Consider the following 21355-nt stretch of genomic DNA (forward strand, 5'->3'; position numbering starts at 1 on the left):
GAGTTTTCCTCAGCTCGTCTCTTTAATAAGGTAAGTTGATTAATTTGAGCTTCAACTAGCTCATCCTTTAACAAGGTAAGTAGATTGACACGAGCTTCACTCAACTCACCCTTTAATAAGGGAAGTAGATTACTATGAGCTTCACCCAGCTCACCTTTTAACAAGGGAAGTAGATTATTATAAGCGTCACCCAACTCACCATTTAACAAGGGAAGTAGATTACTATGAGCATCACCCAGCTCACTTGTAATATAATGAAAAACTCACATAGAATTGTTCTTGTAGTATGATGGATGTGAGAGTTTTCCCTGGCTCAGCTCATTATGATGAATGTGAGAGGTTGTCAAACGCGTGTCGCAACAAAGCCCTCTACAAATAAGTCATTTTTGTATAGTTGGATTCACTTAATCCATCTTTATTTTTTGAGAGATAAGCAATTGATTGAATTTCTTGCATCCGACGTACAAAAAGAGACTCGTTGATTCATCTGACTACCAGTCAGGTGGCAATGTCAGTCGCGGCAACCGGTTGGAACTTGAATTAGGTTTATCAATTGGGTCCACGATTCAAACAATTCTATTTGTTGGACAACTGAGATTCGTTTTTGTTTACGGAATCTTTTGGATTTGCGTTGTTTAAGTTTGGGATTTCTGAATTGATATGCTTGGGTGTATAATTGACTGTACAGTCTGTTACACCAGTATATGCATCATTTGTCAGGAGAGGTACTGCAAGTTGTCTTTTCCATCGGCTTTGCAAGAATCTTACAAAAGTGTAGCAAGACCATGCTTTCACCAGAAGAAGATGAAGCCATGTTTTTCGGTGAAGAGTTTGCAGAGATCTATTTTTTGAGATCTTGAGCCAGTGATATCTCAAGTTTTCTATGGTGAAAGTTTTCCATGGTCGTAACAGAGTGCATATATTGTGAAATATGTGTTAAAACCATAAAACTACCCATATAACTCTCAATTGCCTTTTTATTTTTATTTTTATTTTTTATTTTTGTTTTTTTTTGTTTTTTTTTTGTTTTTTTATAAAAAAAATAGCATAAATGTTACTGGAGGTCATATATTTCATTGTTGTGAAATACTATGCACTTTTGTAAATATATATATATATATATATATATATATATATATATATATATAGATCTCCAGCGCACAAAGTGCTCTTCAAAGGCATGCATGAAAGAAGGGTTCTTGATTATATCAATGGAGACAATAAATAAAATAATACCGAATATTGTAGTGTAGTGGTATTTCTTCTCCTTTCAAATTCAAAAGTACTTATCTGAAATTATTCAGCTATCGGCGGATTTTTTACGTCACAAGAATTGCCAAGGTGCCACAGCGAATTTTTTTATTTATTTAAAATAATGATTATTATTTTTTAAGGTAATGAGTTTTAATCAATAAAAGGAACTGGAATTGTCTATGGATAACCAAATCCCATATATATACACAAAGAAAATTAGGAGAACAAAAACACCTAGAATAGAGTTCTACAAAAACTCAAAAAGTTCAGAAGTTGTGCATCAGTACTCAAAGCTAATATAAACAGCAAAAGCAATTTGTAAGCATGAGAAACTAAAGGTATACGTTAAAATTGTTAAATGATGGTGGAGACTCAACTAATGTTCCAAAAAATTCAACACCTCAAGCTTTGTAAGCTCTGTCAAATGTGGCATCATCTTTAAGTGTGGGTAACCTTTTAAAGAATGTTGACTAAGGTTTTTGAGATTTTTCAAGGATGATAACTGTTTAACCTGGGTTTTAAGAAATTAGCTCCAGATTCCTTCAAATAGTAGATACAAGAAAGCTATCAAATCTGTGGAAGTACCTTCCCGTTAGTGTTTTTTTTTCCAGTAAGAGGTGAGGAAGGTTGCAACAATGGTATATTGAATCTTTGTTCCAGAAAGGTCAAGTTCTGGAGGCAAGACATTTGCTTAAAGGATTTGTACGTACTTTATTGCTGTTAAAGCACTCTATTGTTGTCAAAGCACTAGATCCTAAAATATTAAACTGACAAGGTTATAAAGATTGACAATGGTTGGTAATGCTTTTATGTTGGTTTCCAAAAGGTTAAGGATTTGAATGGAGCTTAGATGCTTAAAGAATTTGTCTGTGATTTTGACCAGTACCTGATAGCATTGTCTTAAAAAGGGATGTTGAAGATTGCTAGTGTTGGAAAGGAAATGCATGCTTAACACCACTTTTAGTTTCTCATAAATTAAGGATATGAAAACCAACATTTCTTTCTAACGAATTCTTATGGAATTCATTGAACTTTTCAATAACTAACAAATCAAGATTTTAGTCGGTGACTAAATTCTGGGTAGTCTATCTAAGGCTTTGCAACAACTTACTGAGAGATGCTTGAGATTTTCAAAATTGAGAAGTTTTGGTAAGCTTTTAATCTGGGTTTGGGAAAGATCAAATGCATGTTTGGATAATCATATGATTTGTTAATTTGGACAAACCATGCACATATAAAATGTGACAATAAAGATTTTAAATGCACCATCCATCACTATTTATTTCTTAATGTTGAAGGCAATTAAAGTTACAAAAACCTTTGTTCAATTTTGGCATCAAAATCAGTATGTCAAAATTGCAATTGTTTAATTTTGGCATCAAAATCAATACGTCAAATTTGCAAAACTGAATGTTTGTAAATTTTTAAACAAAAGTCATGTATGAAATTGAACAACCCCTTTTCCCAGATATTGGAGTGTGTGTATATATATATATATATTCATACTTTTACCTAGGGTTTTGACATCACAAATCATACACTATATATTTATAGAATTGGAAGAAAGATTAGTACCTGAGAATGAATTGTAGTAATAGTTGGAACCAATTGGGCTTTAGTTCACATTGGGACGTGGCCAACATGAGTGTACACGAAAGCAGTAAAAGATAGGTACCTCAATTCGTCAGAGGTGACCGAATTCGTGAGTATCAAATTCTTGGGTGAAGTGTTTGAGTTGCATGGACAGTTTTATCAGACTTGTTTGCATATAGGAGTCTGGTACAACTCGTTCAGTGCTTTCTTTAATTCCACGACGATATGTCACCACTTCTTAATTGTCCGGGATGCTTGCTTGAGTTCTGGGGTGATTTCTCTAATCGGAAAAATTATATCAATTATGTTGACCCCAACATTCAGACCAGATTACATAAGCACAAGTTCTCACAGACGGCACCAACTGTTTATTCAAAAATCTGCACGATCAGAAGTGGGGTGTTTCTTGCGAGACAAGAGAGAAGTGACGACCGGCGTGGTGTCGGCTGGGTACACTCCGATGTTCAAGTTAGTACTTGATGATTCAATATCCGAGAAAAAGATCCAATATCCCCTTTAATATGAGATTTATGGCTTACTTTTTTATATTGGCTGGCCTCACTTTTATAGAAAGTTGAAATTGTCGTTTCCGCATTTCCTTCTGGGATAGAAGGGATTAGTTAATCGTATCTTTGGTGCAACCTTTGAATTAATCAAATCTTATCCTTTAATTACCTTATAAGATGAACACCTTATAAGGTAATTATCTTCTTAAGTTTATCCATGTCCTTTGAATCTCCATATCACTTGAAATTCTTATCGAGTCGAATATTCCGTATCATGATTTATATTCGAAGTCTTAGTTAATTTTTTCTAATTTGGGCATTATCCAATTGGAAATAGAAAACAAAACGATAAAAAATGCTTTATTTGGAAACTTACTCTTGCAAGCTTTGTCTATTACATTTGGAAGGAGCGGAATTTTAGAAACAGAATCGTTAACTTAAAAAAAATAAAACTTGAACACCATTATTGACTCTGTTCAATTCTGGTTCTTCTTTACTGAATCATGTGTGATCACTTGGAACTTGCCTCAATCTTTCTTTGATCCTGTGGAGAAGAATTGTTCTTCTCTTTCAACAAAACTTTGTTACAATGTGTCTATTAATGACAATCTTGCACATGATTTGCACGTTATGTCATTTTTTTAGGTACTTGACGATGTACTTTCTTGTGTGCTTTCTTTGCCTTTGGGTTTCTATGTGTTTTCTTTACCTTTGGGCTTTTAGTAATTTTTGTGTAAGCCCATCAGGTATAAACCATGATACTTGTATAATTTGTTTCTTTTTATCAATAGATTTATTAATGAAAAAAAAAATACTTCATTGATTAATTATTCTTAAAATAAAATATTTGTCACAATGTTTATAAATATTTTGATAAGTTATAGTCCTATGCATTTAAGATCTCTATACACAATCGAACTAAGTAAACGAAAGTCCTCTAGAAAATTTTTTTGACATTTAAAAGATAAAAATTACTAAAATTCTTAAATGAAAAATGATACATTTCTTAAATTGCTAAAGATTAGCAAATCCGCATAAATAATGAAATTACATATTAGTTACCCTATGCAGTGTACACACGTCTTCTGGTCTTACATTCCCATCTCACCATTTAACGTCATTGAGATTGTAAATATAATTTGGGCAAATTTCACAAAACCCCCAATACTATCACGTTTTGTATCAAGTACCCCCAACACTATGAAAATTGATCACATTGCACCATGTCTGTGATAAAGGACAAAACTACCCCTAAATCAATAAAAAAAAACAAAATAGGTAATTTTGCCAATTACTAAAATACCATTGGTGACATTTGTATAACCAGACCACAAAACAACCGCGTTTTGTGTAGTCCACTAAACGCGGTCATTTTGATCAAACCCATTTGACGAATTGGTTGGTATATATTATATGTATATGTCTATGTATAATAACTTGTATATGAGAGAGAATCTAAAGTGATCGAATAGGAAGGGTTATTGACAAACACTTGCGATCACTTTTTGTTGGAAGGGACTAGGTTTTAAGGGTGCATTTGAGTGAGATTGTGTGGTTTTTTTTTCCTTATTTAGTATCTTCTGTGCTCTTTTTGTTCAAACACTGATCAGTGGGTTTGCTTTCATTTGTGGGTCAGTGAAGATTCGTAAGGAGTGGTCTATTCGAGGTTTTTATCTTCAATTTTTCTAGACAACAACATGTCAAAAGGTATGGCTTTTAATATTGTTTGGACATCATTTTCATTTGCGGGGTCTTTGTCGGGTATGATTTGAACAGCTTGGGACCATTGAATAATTTAGGGTTATTGTAATTTTATATTAGGGTTATTCGAATTTTGTATTAGGGTTATGGACCCTATTGATTAAATTAGGGTCTTATTAATTAGGGTTAATTAATTAAGATTTTGTGTTTTGTATTATATATTAGGGTTAGGGTTAGGGTTAGAGTTATATGTTTTTTTTTAATTAAAGTCAGTTTATATGTTTTTTTTAATTAAAGTCAGTTTATATTTAATTAATTTGTGTTTTTTATTGATAGGATTTTGTGTTTTTTTTATTAATTAAAGTCAGTTTATATTTATTAATTTGTGTTTTTTATTGATAGGATTTTGTGTGTTATATTATATATTAGGGTTAGTTTATAGCCTTTATTAATTAAACTCAGTTTTTATTTAGTGTTTTTAAATTGTAATGTGTTGGTTAACTAATTAGTTGGTTAATTAAGTGGGATTTTATTGATAGTTAATTAATTTGTGTTTGTTTATTGATAGGTTATAATCCTGTTTTCACGAAATTATATTGTCTTCAAGTTCATCATGGTGGCCAGTTTGATAAGACAGAGCAAATGAATTATGTTGGTGGGTCTATGACGAACATTGATGGAGTAGATATTGATCGCATGTCAATGGTAGATTTGAATTCCATTTCACATTTGGTTGGTTGTTCTGGAAGATGTGATTTGTACTACAGATGTTTGAGAGATGGGAGTATATCAAAATTGGTAACTGACCAGGATTATATTGATATGATTGTGAAGTATAAAATGGTCTCGTTTATTAAACTTTATGTGGTTGCATCAACTGGAGATGATGGTAATGAAAGTGAAGAAGGTGATAAGACACAAATCGAAGATGGGACAGTTGATGTGATTCCAGTGGATGTGATGCAGTAGAACCTGTTAAGGGTAATGTTAATGGAGTACAACCTAGTGCTACAACAGAAGTGTTCATAGACTGGACTGATGATAGTTATGGGTTAAGAAATCAATATCAGGATGAACCAAATGATGAAATTCATGATGAAGATGCAGCATATGGAGGTGATGATGATGAAGACTTCACATTTGATGATGAAAATGCAAGTGATGGTGATGATGAAGACTTCACATTTGATGTTGAAAATACAGGTAATAATGATGAAGACTTCACATTTAAGAATGAAGATACTCATGCAGGCTGTAATGAAGATGAAAATGCAGGTCTTAATGATGATTCTGATGAAGCTTATAGAGATTCTGAGTATGGGCCAAGTGAGGAGTTGATAAGTTTAGCCAGTGAAAATGATGAAGATAATGAAGGCAGTAATGCAACTTCGCAATACTTTAATGCTAGGAGGGACTTGGGAATGAAGAAACTAGAAGTTAAAGTTTAGTTTTGCGGCTGATTTTAGAGAAGCAGTAAGGTATATAGCAATCAAAGGGAAGTTTGACCTCACATTCATGAGAAATGATGGAGATATAGTGACTATCATATGCAAGGCAGAATGTGGATGGAAGATTCGTGGATCTACCAACACTAGTGATTTCTCATTTGAAATCAGAGAATTCAATGATAACCATAATTGTACTGGTGTAAGGGTGAATGGACACGTGACATATAGTTATATAGTTAAGCATTGTATAGGGATAGTTATAGCTGATCCTAGTTGTACAGTGCAGGGAATGGCACATGCAGTTGAGAATGAACTTGATGTTGTTGTGAATAAGCAGAAATTAGAAGGGCAAAAAGTTTGGCTCTAAAAATGATTGAGGGTAATCATGAAGAATAGTTTCGAAGAGCGAGAGACTATTGTCAGTTGATACTTGAAACAAATCTTGGAAGTGTTACTCATGTACGAACAATGCCATATAGTGATGATTGGGTTTCATTCTATAGGATGTTTTTTTGTTACAGGCAATATGGAGAGGATTCAGAGAAGGATGTAGACCATTTATTAGTCTAAATGGAACATTCCTGAAGGGGCCCTATGGGGGCCACACGCTGTGTGCTGTTGGTAGGGATGCCAAAAATGGCTTATTCCCTATTACAATTGCTTGTGTAGAGTCAGAATGTAGGGACTCTTAGGAATGGTTTTTGAATGAATTATTCATCTTGGTTGGCAACTATGAAGATTTCACTTTTATCTCGATAGACAGAAGGTAAGAAACTGATTTTTTTTCGTTCTATTTATCACTTTGATGATTTATATTCTTTAACTTTCTATTTACTTTAATTTACACATGGTTAATTTGTAGGGACTTGTTAAGACATTTGAGAACACATATCCTGGAGCAGATATAAGATTCTGCCTGAAGCACTTGTATGACAATTTCAAGCTGAGGTATAAAGGGACTAGATTAAGGAACTTATTATGGGATGCAATCACTGCATATACTACTTTTGAGTTTGACCTTTTAATGCAAAAAATGAGGTCAGTAGATAAAAATGCATATGAATGGTTAATGAATATTCTTAGGAAAGTGTGGGCAAAGTCATCATATAGTGGCAAGAGTAAGAGTAACCTATGTGTTAACAACATGTGTGAGTCTTTCAACAATTTTATTGGGAAGGTAAGGAAAAAACCTTTAGTGTTTATGTTTGAGATGATTATAAAACAGTTTATGATAAGGTTTGAGAAAAATAGGGTTAACATGGCAAAGGTAAATGGATTTCTATGCCCAAAAAATTTAGAAAAGGTAGAAAATATTTCAGTTCATATGAGAAGGCTGCATGTGGAGTCTGTTGGGAATGACAAATATCAAGTGAATAACATGTCATACTAAGATGCAGGAGTGAGTGATTATGTAAATGTGGTAGAGAGATCTTGTTCATGTAAGTATTGGGACATAAGTGGCATTCTATACAAGTATGCAGTTGCTGTGGCAGTGTTTAGAAGAGAGGATCCACACACATATGTGAACCCTTACTACTATAAGGACAACTTTTTTAAGTGTTATGACCATGTGATAATCCCAGTGTAATTGAGAAATATGAGAAGAGAAGTGGGCACTGCTCGTATTTTGTCACCACCTCATTGGCCTCAACCAAGAAGACCTAAAAAAATAGGAAAAAAAGGTGCAGATGAGGGCCCTTCAAGTAGTGGTGTAGCCAAGAGAAAACAAAAATTGACCTACAAAAAATGTCTGCAAAAGGGCCACAATGTTAGAACTTGCAAGGTAGCTGAACCTGCTCCAAGACCACCTAGAGGTAGAGGTGGAAGACCACCACTTCAGAGGTGTACAAGTGGAGTTGGTGGTGGTAGGCATGAGAGCCTTAGTGGTAGGGGTGGTGGAAGAGCTGGTGGTAGAGGTGGTGAAAGACATACAGATGGTGGTAGAAAACATGCATATATAAATGGTGGTGGTGGTGTTGTTGGTAGGGGTGGAAGAGGTGGTACATTTGATGGTAGATCTCTAATAAATTTTGCTGCTACTAGGGCTGCAGGTGGTGTAAGGGTTGCAGTGGATCATTCACAGGTAAAAATGCCTTAACCTTTAAGTTCCATTTTGTTGATATAAATGCTTGTATTTACAATGTTATTAAAATTTTATATATTTTATTAGGTATCATCATCCAACCAACAAGTGGTTGATATGAGTTATCCATACACACGAGGAAGAACACAAGATTGGACATCCCTCTTACTAATTTTTGTGAATCAAGTAAGTGACATTGCATAAGACTAAATCTTACAAGAATTAGGATTTGTTGTATATGGAACATAAAGTCATTAAATTTTTTTTTTTATTATTGTTTTTACAGGTTGGTTGGTGGATGATAAAGTGATGGTTGATGACAGTGCATTGAATTTTGGAAAATTTGATGATTAATGGTGGATGACAGTGCAACAGTTTTTTTGTAAAGCTTGTGTTGTTTTATTTGGATGACAGTACTATGGCTGTTGTTTTTTTTTATTATTATTTTTTTTTGGAACCTGGTGGATGAGATTGATATTAGTTTTGTAATCACAACCAAACTTGATCAGTTAATGCCCAAGTTTAATTTTTCAATCAGTATGTGTGTACTTAATGGTATGGACATGTTATGAAATGCTTTTATTGTATTTATGGTATGAAGATGTTATTTATAGCATTTGTGATCAGGCTATTTGTAATACCCCCAGATTTCCGACTGCGGGTTAGCCAGGCCCACGCCCGAACACCCGAGGATATCAAAAACAAATCGGCAATAAACGAACACAGAGTACAAAAGAATAAAGAAGAATAAATAAAATGCTGACAAGAAACTAAAATGATAATCTAATAATAAACCTCAGAATATATTTCCATTAATTAATAAACTCTTTTGATACAACTGATCCTCCAAAATACAACTCGGGAATCCATACTGTGTGGACCCCTAGAAAATCCAAACTAAACAAATGACAACAATAACTGTCTAAATCAGGAAACTGAATCATAAAGGAACTCCTATGTAGCATCGGAAAAATGAAGTAGACTGATCCTCGCTCAGCACGAACAACCTCTACTCCTGACGAACACCTGAAAAATAATGGTGGATCAGGCCCACAAAAAAGTTCTACTCTACTACAGTCCAAGCAGAGATCCGATACATGTATACATCCTAGTCAATCCAACAATACTTGTAGTCCGTATATATATATATATACACGCTAAAGGAACCTCACTAGACTATAGGGTTGTCTCAACCTGAATAGTAGGCAACATGTAAAATGCACATATAGTGGGCATGAGTACCTAGACCTACCAGGGTACACAACTACACTATATCTAGCTACACATCCCTGGCGATATACGCGCTCTAACCACTGATCCTGAGACTCAAGTTCATATCATGACACAATACTTATATATATATATAATATAGTAACCATCCTATCCAGTATAAATTAATCATCCATAAGTCATTCAACTTGTTCAGCTGACCTGACTTGAATATAAGTAGGACTTAACATTTTAGTTAATCCATTCCCTTATATAATAAATTAATCATCCATAAGTCATTCAACTTGTTCAGCTGACCTGACTTGAATATAAGTAGGACTTAACATTTTAGTTAATTCATTCCCTTATATAAAATAGGTAGGACTTAACTAATAAGTTAATCCGTCCCTAGAATGCCACCGTCCCATACCAGTGCATTAAACCACACAATCCAATAATTGATGTAACGATTAAGGAAATACATTAAACAATCCAGAAATAACTATGATAAAATGATATCAGTTATCACAAAATAGGAATGACTTATTATTTATTTAAGTTTGCTATATCATATGTCCCACACAAACTGAATCTTATACATGATGATATTTTATTATACCGTTAAATAAGCATTCTCTATATCCAATTCATCCTACACATTTAATCTTAATTGCTAAAATATTTTAAAAGATTAAATCCATTTATTTGTTTAAAACATTCAAATAGCAAACATTATTATGATTGAGTCTATTTAAATTTATTTAAACCCAAACCTAGTTCCTATTTAATGTTCAGGAATTCTAAGCATGTTTCTATGTTCCATTATTTCACAGATATGAAAAATACATAATTTAAACATGTAAAAATTCACACCGGAAATCAAATCAAAATAATGCATTTATTAATTCAAAACACAAGAACAGATATGAACCAAATTCATAAAACCTATGTTCTAATCCAATTAAACATGCATAATTATTTAATTTTATGTGTTTAATAAATTCTGGAATTTCTTAGGCATGTACAGAAATACGAATCAAAGGGAAAGAGATAGAAGAAGAACTTGCCTTAAACTTTCGGATCGAAAGTTGAATTTCTTCTTCTTGATCTTCTCTCTACAGGGTTTTTTCTCCTCCTTCCTTTATTTTCATCCTTCATTCTCTAACTCTCTCTCTTTCTAGAATATATCACGTGAATATTTCTAACCCCCTTTTATAACCTAAATAAAATAACTCTAACCCTTTCCCCAATCTAAGTCAACTTAAAAAATATATATATTAAAATATTAAAAAGGTAAGTAAAATACGTTACGTATATAATTTATGTATATTTTTATTAAATAAATAAATTATACACATTTCATTATTTATTAATGGATTATCCAATAATACTTAAGTTACCATAATATTATAAAGTAACTTAAAACATAACACGTATCAAATCTACGTATATTTTTATTATTTAAATATAAAACATATACATCAGATTAAATATTACTACCCAAGTTACCATAAAAGTAATTAATAAATTACTTTCCCTTTTATATATATTAAAAAGGTAAGTAAAATATGTTACGCATATAATTTATGTATATGTTTATTAAATAAATAAATTATACACATTCCATTATTTATTAATGGATTATCTAATAATACTTAAGTTACCATAATATTATAAAGTAACTTAAAACATAACACGTATCAAATCTATGTATACTTTTATTATTTAAATATAAAACATATACATCAGATTAAATATATAGTTATATATACACACACACAACTATCCATGCGTAATAATCCATACACATCCAACCTCCTATCCAAGTAGTCCATGGGACCCAATTGGTTGGCCCATTACTACTAACCATAACCATAAAAATAAAATAAAAAAAAAATAAAAGGAAAGAAAATATTTAATTTACAATTAATCAAAATACCATTTAAGCACATAATCTAATTAAACAATTAATACATAGACAAATACAAATAATACATAGACACATAATCAAATAATTAAGTAATACCTAATTCAATTAAACACATAAGCAAGTAGTCAAATAATTAATTAAATAATTAAAAATACAATTAAAACAAACAAATAAATACCGAGATTATCCTTTTAAAATTAGGGGTATTACACTATTGTATGACATGTCTCATGTGAACAGGTTGCATTTGGATAGATTGTTATATTCCATTTGTAAACAGGTTTCATTTGGATACAGTTGGTATCAATGTTGTGAACATGCCATTGAAACTACATATGCTAACATTCAAAGGACATAAAATAATTGTAATACAACCACCTTAAGAGCAGAGTACATTAACACCAACTTACAACACAAAACAACTTGTAAGATCCTAAACCAAACACAAAAGCACAACTAGTCCCTACACCTCCTAAGCCGAACCAAGAACCAGGCTATTTTCCTCCCAAAATTGACACAAAAGCAACAATAAAAATGCTGATACAGGCTGCAACAAGTTTCTTCGTCAATTGAAGACTTCCTTCCATGGCAGTCAATTTAGTATTCAAGTAAGCAATATCATTTCTAAGAACTTGTTGACCAACCTTAATCTTCTTCCCATTTGCATTTGAAGTTCCTATTGAAATTGGTTCACACCATTCCCAAAATCCACATCTTCTATTTCGACATCTATGGTATAACTTTCCCATATTGTCATATTCATCGGACCCTATTACCAGGATTATAGCTTTTTTTTGACAATCACATTCAGCATCGGTATACCTTAGATCAAGACTCCCATGTTCATTGCTTGAAGAAGACATTCTTAGATTAAAATCTACAAATCAAAACAACATTTCATTTCAATAAAAAAACAATCAAAACCAACTCATAACAATAAAAATTTGATATTGGTTATGGCTGGAAACTAAGGTAGATATTGAATTTACGAGTTGAAAAACAAAATTCACATAATTAGGGCTACGGTAAGAGATTTCAATCACGGCTTCGGTATGGGGGTTTAAATTAGGGTTAGGGTAAAAGCAAATTATATTCAATTAGGGCAGCAAATTATGTTCAATTAGGGCAACAAATTACCATCAAATAGGCCATCAAATTACCTTCAATTACGTCTTTAAATTACCTTCAATTACGTCTTTAAAATCACGTCGACGGATTCTTTGAATGGAGGAGAGAACGGCGGCTTCAAATTACTTCCTCAAATACTTCCACCCATGATTGCTTAAAGGATTTCGCAGAAAAAACTCTCAACTTGCGCTGTTCTTTCAACCCTCCTATACCTTCCTTTGGATCACAGTAATAGCATGAAATCACAGCTCCAATGAAGCTTTGCATTTCACCTCCAATGAAATTTGCATTTACAGGGCACAAAGATGGAAGAGAAGGGCGAAGGGCGAATGAAGGAGGTGATTATATACATATATATATAATATATACACACAAAACGCGGTCGTTTTGTGGTTTGGTTATACAAATGTCACCAAGGGTATTTTAGTAATTGGCAAAATACCTAGTTTGGTTTTATAATTGATTTGGGGGTAGTTTCGTCCTTTAATCATAGGCATGGTGCAATGTGATCAATTTTCATAGTGTTAGGAGTTTTATAACGTAGGTTGGGGGTATTTGATACAAAACGTGATACTATTGGGGGTTTCGTGAAATTTGCCCATATGATTTTGCAGAACTTCTTTTCGGCAGGACCATATACGTCAAAATTTAGAGCCAAGTTGTCATGTTATCAAATCACCATGCCTAAAGAAGGAGGATTACGTAACCCAAATCTCAGCATATGGAATAAAATTTTAGTCACTGGACACATATGGTGCTTGGTTTCATGATTTTCTAATAGTATATGGAAGCAATGGGTAATCAAACACTTGATTAAACAGAAGAGTTTTGGACATTAAAATTTCTAATAACTGTTCCTAGTTATGGACAAAGTTTCTACGAGTAAGGTACATAGCTCAACCCCTCATACAACATGAGATAAAAAAATGGAAGAGTTACAATGATTTTCTATGACAATTGGCTTCCCTTTGCTCCCTTATATCAAATACTAGCTTTTGGAATTAGATTTGGATGGGATATCAACATATATGGTAAAATAGTTTCTGTTATTTCAAATGGACTTTTGACTTTGTTTAGGCATTTGTCTGACATTATCTCCACTATTTATCTCCACTATTTTTTTACACCATTATCTTACCTCAACCAAAATAACCAAGCAGATATCATCTATTGGACTTTATCATGCATCTAATAAACCCATTTTTCTCTCTCAGCCACATAATGAGATTCCTATCCCGATATAACACCTAAGTGCACTAGCATAAACTTGTCTGATTTTCTGGCCTATTCAATTACCAAACATGCTTTTTGTTTATGATTAGCAATTCAAGAAAAACTTCTAAACATACAAGATAAAGGAATGACAGACAAATATTTAGGCTTACCCTTGCTCATTGGTAGAAATAAAAAGGATGTTTTTGGTTATATTAAAGAAAGAGTTTAAATCCACTTCGGCTATAGCCCAACGGTTTACTTGCTGGACTTTAGAACTTAGTAAGTTCAAGGTCAGGAGTTCGAGTTTCGCTGGATATTCTTTGTGGCTAGCCTCCGCTGCCCCTGCAGTGACTTACTCGATTCGAGTGGGAAAGTACCCTTCCGGGTCCTCGGGAATTAGTCGGGTTGTTGAGGGAATTCGGGTGGGGAAGTATCCTTCCGGGTTCTCGGGAATTAGTCGGGTTGTTGAGGGGTCCTAATAGTTCGTGCCATCCTAGATATCCCGGGTTAACTAAAAAAAAAAAGAGTTAAAGCGAAGGTAAAAGGATGGGAAAAGAGTTTGTTATCTCAAAGGGGTAAAGAGATTCTTATTAAAAGTGTTTTGCAAGCCCATATAGCGTTTTCTATGGCATGTTTTAAATTATCCAAAGGTGTGTGTGAAATTCTTGACAGTTAGATCTCAAAATTTTGGTGGGATGGTAATGTAGAGGAGAGGGGAATTCACTGGATCAACTGGAAAGTTCTCACTCAAGTGAAAGAAAATGGAAGTTTAGGCTTCAGGGATATAGAATATTTTAATCTTACTTCCCTTGCAAAGTAAAGTTAGAGACTCCAAGTTGAGAAAAAAAGGCTTTTCTATCATCTTTTCAAATCGAAGTATTTCCCACACTCATCCTTCTTGAAGGCTAAGTTAGGAAACAAGACCTTATTGGCTTGGCAAAGTTATTTAGCGGCTCAACATGTTATTAAGGAAGACATCTTTTAGAAAATTGGCAATGGAAAGTCAGTTATGTATTGGGAGGACAAATGGATTCCAGAGAAAGGTTCTGTAAAGATTTTTTTTCCAAGAGCCCATACACTCTTATATCTTTAGAGTTTGTGATTTAATTAATCCTCAAAATGGTAGGTGAGATGATGCAAAAATTAAAAGTTATTTTTATTGAAAAGGATTGGTATAGACTTTTGGAGATTCCAATAATTTTTCTGGGAATTTTTCGACTCTTTTTAGAATTCACTATCCAATTCTCAGTTGATTCCCAAGTTTCAACCGAGTAAAGTGAGTTGGTTTCCTCCACCTAATGGTTTTGTAAAGGTCAATATCAATGCTAGTTTCTCCATTTCTTCAAATGAGGCTGGTGGAGGTTTTGTAGTGAGAGACAATATGGGTATTCTGACTCATGCTGCTCAATGTTTCTTCCCATCAATAAAAGATTCCTTTATTGCAGAAGCTTTAATCTTGAGTAGGCCATGATTACTATCTCAGATTGGAAGTTGGATAGAGTTAGTTTTTAGGGTGATGCTAAAGTAGTTGCTAAAGCAGTGAATAATCAACTGGTAACTCTTGTGCTGCTACGAGTTATTATTGAAGACATTTAGAGTCTTTTGACAGGGAATCAGAGTTTCTCTGTTGTCTCCGTACCCCGGGAGGCTAATGGTGTGGCACACCAGTTAACAAGTTGGGCTATTAGGAGTAAATTGTAGAAGTTTTATATTTGGAAGATTCCTGAGTGCATTCAAAGTAGTATTTATATCTTCCATTTCCTTGTCAGCTAATGAAATCTCATGCCTTTTCGAAAAAAAAAAAAAAAAACACACTCTCATTAAATTGTTTCACAGTTGTTCCTATTCAAGGTCTAATGGAATGCATAAATGTAGTTTCCATTCAAACCCTAATAATTAGCCAATTTTTTTAATTTCGGTATTATCTTAGGAAGCATAGATATGTATGCGAATACGGATACAGATACCACACGATATACATACGGCGATACGACAAATCTTAAAAATAAAAAAATAAAAAAAACAGGATAAGAGTACGGTAGGATACGGTAATAAAAAATTAATAAATTTAATTTTTATATATATATAAATTAATTTTTGGTCAATTTTTAAGAAAATTTTATGAATCTAAATGCAATAATTAATATTACATAGAAATTCGCTTCACAACACATAAAACAAGTAGCCTTAGTCATTACTTAATAAAATTTAAACTTTTTTTTTTTTTTTTTTTTTCATATTTATACTATATTATGATTGAAAATGTTGTATTTGAGTGTTCAAATTTAATAAAAATATGTTATGAAGTATCTGAGAAGTGTCGGATACGCAGTTGAAATACCTAAGAAGTATTTGAAAAGTATCGAATACGTGTTAGAAATTCAAAAATATAATATAAAATTATAGATGTGTTTAAGAAATATTGGACACGTATCCATGAGAATCCATGGAGTATTATTACTTGATATGGGTACGTTATTCTCTTAGAAGTATATGTGCTTCTTAGGTACTATCCAATTGGAAACAGAAAAAAATGCAAAAATAATAAATAAAAAAAACTGTCAAGTTTTGTTTATCACATTTGGAATGAACAAAATTTCAGAAAATTTGAAAACACATTATTCCTATCTTAAAAAGTCTTGAACTCCATCAATGACGCTGTTCGATTCTGGGTTTTTTTGTCAAATCATATGCGATAACTTAGAACTTTCCCCAAACTTTCTTTTATCCTACAGAGAAGAATATATTTTTCTCATTCAACTAGACTTAATTAATATGTGTGCACTACTGATAATCTTGCACGACATTCGTTGTGTCATTTTAACAAATTTATTGAATTTGATTATACAATCTTGTTTTGCGATCTCATTGTCCTTCCTACGTGCCTATTGATAAACCAACCATGTTTGAGTTTCAAATAGTTAGTTACTTGGGATAGGACTATGGGCCTTTGGTGTGAGCTATGTACTTTTTTGTGTGTCTTCTTTAATTTTAGATTTATAGTCATTTTTGTGTAGACATATGGGGTATGTCTCGTGATATTTGTACATTTCTTTTTATAAAATATTTATTCGCAGAATAAATAAACACCCTTTCGATTCATTATCCTTAAAACAAACCATCTGTCACAAAAATGAAAAATATTTTGACAAGTTGTTATCTTATGCATTTAACATTTTTAAATCACGTAAATGAAAGTCTTTTAATATTTATTTTTTAAAACTTTTAAAAAAAATTACTATAATTTTTAAATGTAAAATTTAATCTTTTTTCTTCTCCTCCATTTTGTTTTCTATGAAAAAAATTGTAAATTTTGCAAAAAAAAAAAATAATAATAATATTATGGTCATACCAAAACAACTGAAGCAAAATATATCTTGCAAAATTTTAATGTTTTAAACTATAATTATGATTTGTCTAATAATGTTTACTAATATAATATTGTTTCAGTCAAATATTATATTATTTGGTCGATTCAACTCGAGTACTGTTTGTGTCAAAAATAATCATTTCACTCTCGGTTTACAAAACATAATGCACCATACATTAGTTAATGCATTTGTCCAAAGACAACAAACCATGATGTTTTCGAAATAGTCTTATTTAAATATTTTCGTGAAATGGTTGGATATTGTTTTTAACTAAGTGATGAGTTATTCTTTTATTTTTCTATCAAATAAATTGTATATGATAAGATGTTAAATCTTCCTACACTATAATTTGTCAAAACTATGAATTGTCTAATTTAGTTTAACTAATTCGTTGAAGTGACACAACATATAAACCACGTGCAAGATTATCACTAAAAAAGGAAGATAAATATAATGATACTTCCAAAGTTTGATATAATGTCAATCATATATGAGTTAGGTCGTTTTTGAACGATCACACTCCGATCAGAAAAGGGATCCAAACAGTCCCTACCAAACAGTCCCTAAAAAGTGATGAAGAGTCAAAATTACCCTTTAATATTTTATTAATATAAATTACAAAATATTAGAATTCTTAAATGATTTTTTTACCCTTCATATGATTTCCTCACTTTTTCTGTCTACCCTAACACCGCCATCATCGCCACAACCACCCACCATTGTCGCCGCTGCCACCACCCACCCCCCACTTTTTTTTTCTCTCTCCACTCTCAACTCACCACTGTAACCTCCACCACACAACCGACACCCACCGTCGAGTTAGAGATCCAAGACTGAACAAAGACTTTGATTCATATAGTGGACCAGTTCGTGAAAGGGTTCACAAAATCGTGATTTACAAGACGACGTGTTTAAAATTGTTGTCGAGTTTGCAGAGGAGGATGAGGATGAGCAAAGCTAGCTGGAGAGAGATCGCCGACACATGCGATTCGTCAGAATCAGAAGTGTCGAGGTAAGATTCCTGCTGAGATGATTTCGTCGGCGGTGGAAATTGGGCGAGGAGACAGAGGTGATTAATGACGTTGAATGTCAGAGAATGGGTTCTGCCGTTGCCGACGGCGTATTTGGATGTGTCCTTTTGGATTGAAGTTTCGAACTTGGTTACCATTGTCCGTACCAACTTTGAGTTTGATCAGCGAGGTCACACATTGTGCTTGGATGACAGACGTTGATTTGAATGCGAAGCTTGATTCAATTTACAGCCAGTGATTGGAGATTGAAAGGTACAGCAATCGGAACATTTTTTTTTTGGTAATTTCTTGCTGCTTTTGGCCATAATTTCAGGGAATTCAGATAGAAGAGTCGCTCATCCTTTCGGTATCTCTGTAATAGGACTCTCTGATTGATTCCAATGATGCGAAAACGCGGTCACATAGGATTCTTTCTCCGTTAAACAGTATCTTCACTACAATCATCACAGCATTCAACCAATCCTTGATCTTCATCTCTAGCAAATTCCAGCCCGTCTTAATTTTTTCTCTGTTTATTCAGGATGCAAATTAAACGAAGAAATGGGTCTTCATTTGTGTCGACAAATGGAGGAGATTCTTATGTGTTCTCGTAGTGGTTTACTTTTTGAAATTGCAACGGTATAAAGAGAATGAGAGAAAGAAACACTACTGTCACTATGTGTGGTCTAAATTCCATAAGGGGCAATCGACCCGTAATGGGGCGGTGGGATTGTGGAGGCGAAAGGATGTGGTGGAGGCTGCGGTGGTGAGTGGAGAAAGAGGGAGAGAAAAGGGGTGTGCGGTGGTGGAGGTGCCAATGCTGGGTCGTGGTGGCGATAGTGGGCAGTGGTTGTGGGGTGGAGGTTGATTGGTTATATGTATATACGTGTGTATGTATATGTAGAGAGAGAAAATAGGACTCAACATAAAAATAAAAAGGCCTAATGATAGTTGAAAAGTATGTGAAAGTTGCTGTGGAAATCGGTACTGTGGTTAGCCTCTTTGTGAAATTTCCCATTTGCAAAAAACCCAGATTCAATCAAAGTTTGCAAGAGGTTATTTTGATCATTGTTGGGTGTGGAGCGTTGGTGGTGGTGGTTGGTGTGGCAGAGCTGTGGAGTGGTGGTGGTAGGTTGGAGTGGTTGCGAAGGTAGGAGGGTAGAGAGAGAAGCGTTGGTGGAGGTGGCAATGGTGGGTGGCGATATGGTGACCGTGGTTTTGGTGGTGTGCCGCTAGTGGAGTTAGCAACCATCCTTTTCTTCTTCCCCTCTTTTCCCCATTCTTTCTGTGTACATATATAACACGTACATATATACTATATGTGGAATGATGAAGAGGCTAGTTAGGTTAATTAAAATTAGTTAGAAGGGTAAATTAGTAATTTTAATATTTATTTTATTTTGTGTCAGTGTGCTTAGGAGTGTGTTTGTCAAATGGAACAAATTTTGAGGGGGTGTCAGTGTTAAAAAAGAGGTTAACTTCCATTTAATTGTTAATAGGTCAAACTTTAAAGGATGTAAGTGTAATTAATCTAAAAAAGAAATAATAAGTAATGAAAGGATATAAAACAGTTATTAAAAAGAAAATCGACTATAGGGGAATATGCTTTGTTTAAAAAATCCACCTTTATTAGAATGAATCAATTAACTCGAACAAGTAAAATGGTTGATTTTCTTCTTCTTATTCTTTTTTAATTACAAAAAATAATCTCATTAAATAAATATCACTACACGTAAACAACAACTAATCTACTTATAAAAATATACAAACTAGATAAAAAAAAAATAAAAAATAAATCTTTAAAGCTTTTTTATTTTTTATTTTCTTAGTAACTTGGACCAAACAATGAACCATCTCGTTGTTTCCCCTCTTCACCCCCTTATTGAATAGTTATTATGATGTTGCAAGAGAGTTAAATATCATCTCATAACACTCTAATGGAAACATTAGCAAATACGCATCCACAAGAGACTTGCAATTCCCATTAATAATCTTGTAGTCCAAACCTTCATATATAAGCCCATATAAGATTTTGTCTAATCACTATGGATTTAGCCCAAAGCAAAATAAATCATTGGTAATTAGGAAATACTAACTTTTGAAATCTTATCAAACGGGTTTTTAAGGACACCTACCTATGTCATTGTCTAAATGCGTGACACTTGCGTGTGACGTAAGGTGTAACGTTAAGCTCTTCCTCATGTATGGTCTTCACTTCTTAGAATTACTTCAATGAGATGGGTTTGGGAGGGTACTCGAATAATTCTAAATTCTGAAAAGGATAAATTAAGCCAAATTCAAATGGACTAGCAAGAGAAACCTTAGCTCCTACTGTATATAGGTGACATGAAATTCGAATACCAAAATTCTAATTATGCACAATTTGAGGGAATCTATGATAGATAGATGCTCATTTCTTTGTACAATTGTGTCATATATACCTTTAACAAAAGCAGATCCACCAAAATGGGAACTTTCCAACCATTAAGAGAATGTAACATGAGAGAGTCATTGGCATATTAGTAGCCACGTTACAGTTTATACACCATGCTTGGTGACATATTCGAAAATTGATGCTGATTGTATGTCTTTTTCTCCTTTATTGCCTCATATAGTCGTGGACAACAAATTTTTTTTTTTTTTTTTTTTTTCTCGTAAAATTTCAATTATTGTCCCATGGGTTAATTTGATGGTCGCATGGAATAAAATTTAATCACTTTTTACTTTAAATACTTAAAACTGTGTTATAGAGAGTGAAAATCTTATTATCCTTACCTTCATAAGTGGACTTGACTGTCAAAATAGTAATCAATATAAAAGTTTAATGACAAAAATGTCTATTTGGTTCAATTTTTGAATAAAAAATTAATGTCTTCTGATATATGAAACAAAAAACAATTCAAAATT

The sequence above is a fragment of the Cornus florida genome, unplaced genomic scaffold, assembly GCF_030987335.1.
Source record: "Cornus florida cultivar Cherokee Brave unplaced genomic scaffold, ASM3098733v1 CherokeeBrave_3.0.0_Hap2_Chr04, whole genome shotgun sequence".
Lineage (NCBI taxonomy): Eukaryota > Viridiplantae > Streptophyta > Magnoliopsida > Cornales > Cornaceae > Cornus > Cornus florida.